General features: G+C 49.7%; 1 non-coding gene across 1 annotated transcript; it reads left to right on the plus strand.

Moving 5' to 3' along the window:
• Window positions 1-5,394: 5,394 nt before the first annotated feature.
• Window positions 5,395-5,549, plus strand: LOC143175829 (5.8S ribosomal RNA). The gene has a single exon (XR_013000496.1). It is a non-coding gene; the product is annotated as a 5.8S ribosomal RNA (ribosomal RNA).
• Window positions 5,550-7,500: the final 1,951 nt, after the last annotated feature.

Here is a 7,500-nt window from a genome sequence, read left to right on the forward strand (position 1 = left end):
CGATGGGACGATCCACGCGAAGAGTTGTTACGTGCACGCGTATGGTGCGATTGCGTCGATTCGCTTTTCTGTACGGGGAGTAATAGAACGTTGAGTTGACTTATCGGGTCTTCGTTGGAATTACCGTCGCTGGCATTGTAAACTCCAGATGACCTTGTGATTCCTTCGTCGGGCACTGGTAAAGGGTGGCGATGATGCGTTCTATAATAGAAATACCCGTCGTAGCGTTTCTTCCGAGTCAACCCGCTCACGAAACTCTCTCTCGTCGTGGAATCCCCGCGTCGGAGAGTAAAACGCGAATTCATACTATGAAAACTTACGTCTCTCGACGATGGGACGATCCACGCGAAGAGTTGTTTACGTGCACGCGTATGGTGCGATTGCGTCGATTCGCTTTTCTGTACGGGGAGAAATAGAACGTTGAGTTGACTTATCGGGTCTTCGTTGGAATTACCGTCGCTGGCATTGTAAACTCCAGATGACCTTGTGATTCCTTCGTCGGGCACTGGTAAAGGGTGGCGATGATGCGTTCTATAATAGAAATACCCGTCGTAGCGTTTCTTCGGAGTCAACCCGCTCACGAAACTCTCTCTCGTCGTGGAATCCCCGCGTCGGAGAGTAAAACGCGAATTCATACTATGAAAACTTACGTCTCTCGACGATGGGACGATCCACGCGAAGAGTTGTTTACGTGTACGCGTATGGTGCGATTGCGTCGATTCGCTTTTCTGTACGGGGAGAAATAGAACGTTGAGTTGACTTATCGGGTCTTCGTTGGAATTACCGTCGCTGGCATTGTAAACTCCAGATGACCTTGTGATTCCTTCGTCGGGCACTGGTAAAGGGTGGCGATGATGCGTTCTATAATAGAAATACCCGTCGTAGCGTTTCTTCCGAGTCAACCCGCTCACGAAACTCTCTCTCTCGTCGTGGAATCCCCGCGTCGGAGAGTAAAACGCCGAAGGCTTACTATGAAACTTACGTCTCTCGACGATGGGACGATCCACGCGAAGAGTTGTTACGTGCACGCGTATGGTGCGATTGCGTCGATTCGCTTTTCTGTACGGGGAGTAATAGAACGTTGAGTTGACTTATCGGGTCTTCGTTGGAATTACCGTCGCTGGCATTGTAAACTCCAGATGACCTTGTGATTCCTTCGTCGGGCACTGGTAAAGGGTGGCGATGATGCGTTCTATAATAGAAATACCCGTCGTAGCGTTTCTTCCGAGTCAACCCGCTCACGAAACTCTCTCTCGTCGTGGAATCCCCGCGTCGGAGAGTAAAACGCGAATTCATACTATGAAAACTTACGTCTCTCGACGATGGGACGATCCACGCGAAGAGTTGTTTACGTGCACGCGTATGGTGCGATTGCGTCGATTCGCTTTTCTGTACGGGGAGAAATAGAACGTTGAGTTGACTTATCGGGTCTTCGTTGGAATTACCGTCGCTGGCATTGTAAACTCCAGATGACCTTGTGATTCCTTCGTCGGGCACTGGTAAAGGGTGGCGATGATGCGTTCTATAATAGAAATACCCGTCGTAGCGTTTCTTCCGAGTCAACCCGCTCACGAAACTCTCTCTCGTCGTGGAATCCCCGCGTCGGAGAGTAAAACGCGAATTCATACTATGAAAACTTACGTCTCTCGACGATGGGACGATCCACGCGAAGAGTTGTTTACGTGCACGCGTATGGTGCGATTGCGTCGATTCGCTTTTCTGTACGGGGAGAAATAGAACGTTGAGTTGACTTATCGGGTCTTCGTTGGAATTACCGTCGCTGGCATTGTAAACTCCAGATGACCTTGTGATTCCTTCGTCGGGCACTGGTAAAGGGTGGCGATGATGCGTTCTATAATAGAAATACCCGTCGTAGCGTTTCTTCCGAGTCAACCCGCTCACGAAACTCTCTCTCGTCGTGGAATCCCCGCGTCGGAGGGTAAAACGCGATATATAATAGTATATGCCAGTGGTTCGCGCGCGTCGTCTCTGAGATACGCGGTCGACAGAGTTCCGAAAACACGTGATGTGCCACGATTTCCGTGCGTCTTACATCTTTCGACGATGGGACGATCCACGCGAAGAGAACGTTCGTGCTTGCGTGAGGTGCAACAGCGTCGATTCGCTTTTCTGTACGGGGAGAAATAGAACGTTGAGTTGACTTATCGGGTCTTCGTTGGAATTACCGTCGCTGGCATTGTAAACTCCAGATGACCTTGTGATTCCTTCGTCGGGCACTGGTAAAGGGTGGCGATGATTCGTTCTATAATAGTAATACCCGTCGTAGCGTTTCGACCGATGTCACCCGCCACGAATGTCTCTCTCGACGTGGAAACCCCGCGCCGAAGAGTAAACGCGAAGGCTTACCATACGAAAGAAAACGGTATTATACGCCTGTGGTATGTGCGTCTCGGCTCTGTGATACGCGATCGGCAGAGTTACAAAAAAACGTTGATGGGCCACGATTTCCGTGCGTCTTACATCTTTCGACGATGGGACGATCCACGCGAAGAGTAGTTACGTGCTCGCGCGAGGTGCGATAGCGTCGATTCGCTTTTCTGTACGGGGAGAAATAGAACGATGAGTTGACTTATCGGGTCTTCGTTGGAATTACCGTCGCTGGCATTGTAAACTCCAGATGACCTTGTGATTCCTTCGTCGGGCACTGGTAAAGGGTGGCGATGATTCGTTCTATAATAGAAATACCCGTCGTAGCGATTCGGCCGAGACACCCGCCACGAAACTCTCTCTCGTCGTGGAATCCCCATGTCGGAGAGTAAAACGCGAAGGCTAACTATATAAGAAACATATAGTATTATTTATGCCTGTGGTTCTCCGTTTGTCCTACTCTCAGATACGCGACTCGGAGAGTTACGAATAATCGTGATGGACCACGATTTCTGTACGTCTTACATCTTTCGACGATGGGACGATCCACGCGAAGAGATCATTCCTGCTTGCGTGAGGTGCGATAGCGCCGATTCGCTTTTCTGTACGGGGAGAAATAGAACGATGAGTTGACTTATCGGGTCTTCGTTGGAATTACCGTCGCTGGCATTGTAAACTCCAGATGACCTTGTGATTCCTTCGTCGGGCACTGGTAAAGGGTGGCGATGATTCGTTCTATAATAGAAATACCCGTCGTAGCGATTCGGCCGTGTCACCCGCCACGAAAATCTCTCTCGTCGTGGAATCCCCGCGTCGTAGAGTAAACGCGAAGGCTTGCTATAGAAGACTATAGTTTATACGCCTGTGGTTCACCGGTTGCCTGCTCTCCGGGGTACGCGATCGCGCAGGAGTTACGGAAGAACTTGATGGGCCACGATCTCCAAGCGGCTATATCTTTCGACGATGGGACGATTCACGCGAAGAGAACGTTCGTGCATGCGTGAGGTGCGATAGCGTTGATTCGCTTGTCTGTACGGGGAGAAATAGAACGATGAGTTGACTTATCGGGTCTTCGTTGGAATTACCGTCGCTGGCATTGTAAACTCCAGATGACCTTGTGATTCCTTCGTCGGGCACTGGTAAAGGGTGGCGATGATTCGTTCTATAATAGAAATACCCGTCGTAGCGTTTCGACCGATGTCACCCGCCACGAAATTCTCTCTCGTCGTGGAATCCCCGCGTCGGAGAGTAACCGCCGAAGGCTTGCTATAGAAGACTATAGTTTATACGCCTGTGGTTCACCGGTTGCCGGCTCTCCGGGGCACGCGATCGCGCGAAGGTTACGGAGGGACGTGAAGCGCCCGAGCAATGAAACGTCCGCAGGAGGAAACGAGCAACCGCCGAACATTGTTTCGCGACGTTTCCATAATGTATTGTCGTTTCGCTCGCATCCCGCTTCTTTCCCCTAGTTTCCTCGACGCGTAGTTTCGCAGCCTTAGTGGACGAATCATTCTCGATTCGAGGAAAGATATGCAGTGGGGCGTGCAATGAGCCCGCCAGAGACCACGATCTCCAATGCGTCTTTACATCTTTCGACGATGGGATGATCCACGCGAAGAGAACGTTCGTGCTTGCGCGAGGTGCGTTAGCGTCGATTCGCTTTTCTGTACGGGGAGAAATAGAACGATGAGTTGACTTATCGGGTCTTCGTTGGAATTACCGTCGCTGGCATTGTAAACTCCAGATGACCTTGTGATTCCTTCGTCGGGCACTGGTAAAGGGTGGCGATGATTCGTTCTATAATAGAAATACCCGTCGTAGCGATTCGGCCGAGTCACCCGCCACGAAACTGTCTCTCTTTCGTCGTGGAAACCCCGCGTCGGAGAGTAAAACGCGCGAAGGCTGTGACTGTAACATATATATATACAGTATACAATGCCTGTGGTTTTTGCGCGTGTCGGCTCTTCGGTATACGCGATCGGCCAGAGTTACGGAGGGACGGTGAAGCGCACGAGAAATTGAAACGGCCGCACGATTGGAACCGAGCAACCGTCGAACATTGTTTCGCGACGTTTCCATAATGCGTTTTCGTTTCGCTCGCATACCGCTTCTTTTCCCCTAGTCTCTGAGACGCGTTTTCGAGCCGTTCTTCTACTATCGATTCTCGTAGAGAGAAGGGACCGGGTAGTCTGGAAGTGGAACCCGCATCTTGCGTGTACCGTACACGGAATTGAGAGGACCGGCCGTGAAGCTCGTTTTAAAGCCGTGCGTCTGACACCCAACTCTTGCGCGCCAATTTCGCGGCAAGAGATAATATGGGACGAATGACCGGCAAAGAGCCAGCTGTGAAGTCTGTTTTTTTAATCGAATCCGTGGACGTGTGTATGCCGTAGCGTCGCTCGTCGTGTTCGTTCATGGTCGTTCCGAGAGAAAGAACGAAAGCGGTAACGAAGGGACCGGCCGTGAAGCTCGTTTTAAAGCCGCGCGTCTGACACCCAACTCTTGCGCGCCAATTTCGCGGCAAGAGATAACATGGGACGAATGACCGGCAAAGAGCCAGCTGTGAAGTCTTTTTTCATTATTTGCTTTCAATCGATCGATCGGTACGATTCGTGCAACGTTTCGCGCGATGCGACGCGAAAACATGCGCGCAACAATAGATGCGTCTGATCGGAAGAACGCGAGGGTCGACTGCACGCGATGGATTCAGTATCGGGTAGGATACAAAATATATCCCCGTCGTTTCCACGCGTGCGAGTCTTCTGCGTCTTTCGCGGGTTTTTGAATGCACTATACGCCCGGAACGTCGAGAAATATATACATATTACTTGAACGTTTTTCGTCTCGAAAGGCTTCGGTGTCGTCTCCAAGGCGACGCCTGAATCTCCTTCGCGCGCTGGTCGGAGATTCAGGTATCAACTTTTATCTTCTCTTTGAAAGAAGAGAGATATTAGGTCGAACAAATGAGAATAAAATTATATATGTGAAATATAAAATTTATACGATTACCCTGAACGGTGGATCACTTGGCTCGTGGGTCGATGAAGAACGCAGCTAATTGCGCGTCAACGTGTGAACTGCAGGACACATGAACATCGACATTTCGAACGCACATTGCGGTCCACGGATACAATTCCTGGACCACGCCTGGCTGAGGGTCGTTTACGTACCATACACTGCTTGCGTAGCTCTGTCAAATCCCCGCCGTCGTTCACCTCTTCGGATCGAACGTTTTTTTACCGAAGGGCGCAAAGAACGTTTCTGAGTCGGGTTAAGAGAAGGATGCTACGTACGAGCGAACGATGGGTGTCTCGTCGGCGTTTGTCGCGGACACGCGAAAATTCTGTGAATTTCACGGACAGTGTACGTTCTAGTTGTTGCAAAACGATCGGAATCGTTTGTATGGACTCGCGTGAGTGTTCGCGGCGTCGTGCGTCGTTCAATTACGACCGCCCGCGGATACCGCTCCACTGCGATATGGATCTGAGCGACAACTTTTTCGGCTGTTCGTGAGATGAACGGTTTCGTGTGTTTAGAAAAATTTTTTTTCCCGCGCTCCCGACGTCACCTGAAATGATGCGTCAGAGGTGAAAGAAAATATTAAGAAGTCGAGAGAGAGAGAGACTACACACGTTTTATTCATATTTTGTATACCGTGCGTGAGACGGATGTGCACGACACGTCGTATGTCGGTATATTACCGACTGGCCCCAGGGAGATTGTTTTCTTCCTCTCTTACGAATGAGATGTACGTTTCGGAGGATCGTCGTTACCGAAACACACGGCAAAACGAGACTTCTCGCAGCAGAACCTTTATACACAATACACATCGACTCTTTTTACCCCGAGAGAGAGAGAAAAGGTGTATTTCTTTTTTTTATTTTTCGAATTCGACGCACGAACGCTTTGACGACTGGAGAAAAACACGGTGTGTGTTAAAATCGTGCGGGACGAGCATGCGTATTCGTAACGGGTCGAATAGTTCTTATTCCCCGTCGTCGCGTGTCCTCGCTGGACCACCACCGTGCGCTTCCGCCACGTTCAGTTGAATTTCGAAATATATATATATAAAAAGAATCACCATATACTCTCTTTCGGGAGGTGTATTTTTATCGGTTTCTGCTATAGAGAAGAGACGGAGATCGTGTTGTGAGGTGTAACGTTTCTGTATCCCCGTTTCGGAGGATCGTCGTTATCGGCGGAACACACGTCAAAACGAGACTTCTCGCAGAACCTTTATACACAATACACATCGACTCTTTTACCCCGAGAGAGAGAAAAGGTGTTTTTCTTTTTTTTTTATTTTTCGAATTCGACGCACGAACGCTTTGACGACTGGAGAAAAACACGGTGTGTGTTAAAATCGTGCGGGACGAGCATGCGTATTCGTAACGGGTCGAATAGTTCTTATTCCCCGTCGTCGCGTGTCCTCGCTGGACCACCACCGTGCGCTTCCGCCACGTTCAGTTGTATTTCGAAATATATATATATATAAAAAGAATCACCATATACTCTCTTTCGGGAGGTGTATTTTTATCGGTTTCTGCTATAGAGAAGAGACGGACGATCGTGTGTGACACCACGTGGTAACGTTTCCGTATCCCCGTAAAATACGTTTATCTTTTCTCGTAGAAAAGAGAGAGGAAGAGGCAGGAGCTCCTCTTTGGCGAGGCTTTCGAACGTCGCGTCCCGTCCGCCGGAATATAATGATATAAATATATAACCGCCGCCGACTTTGTGCGAAAGCGTTGAAACGAACGCGTCGGTCGCCCCATGGTGTGTGTTTGTCGTGTCTTCTTTTCCTCTTCTGCACTTCTCTTCACTGTCGATCGCGAGACCGCGCGAGATCCGCTTCGGTCGTCCAGTCCCCGAAAATTCTTCTCGGACGGGCGTTAAAGTTAACCGGAGCGCGAGATCGTCTAGCGAGAGTCTTTTTCGCGATCGAGTAAAATGTGATAGAAGAAGGAGAAGAGTGTAAAAAGAGAATATAGACACGCGACGCAGCAGAGACCACTGGTGAGGCGCATAAGACGCGTTCGCGAACGATTTTTCGCGACGATACGGAGTCGCGCGTGTCGCGGTATATTTATCATTTATATACGTTATAATATG

Source organism: Nomia melanderi, unplaced genomic scaffold (genome assembly GCF_051020985.1).
Source record: "Nomia melanderi isolate GNS246 unplaced genomic scaffold, iyNomMela1 scaffold0206, whole genome shotgun sequence".
NCBI lineage: Eukaryota > Metazoa > Arthropoda > Insecta > Hymenoptera > Halictidae > Nomia > Nomia melanderi.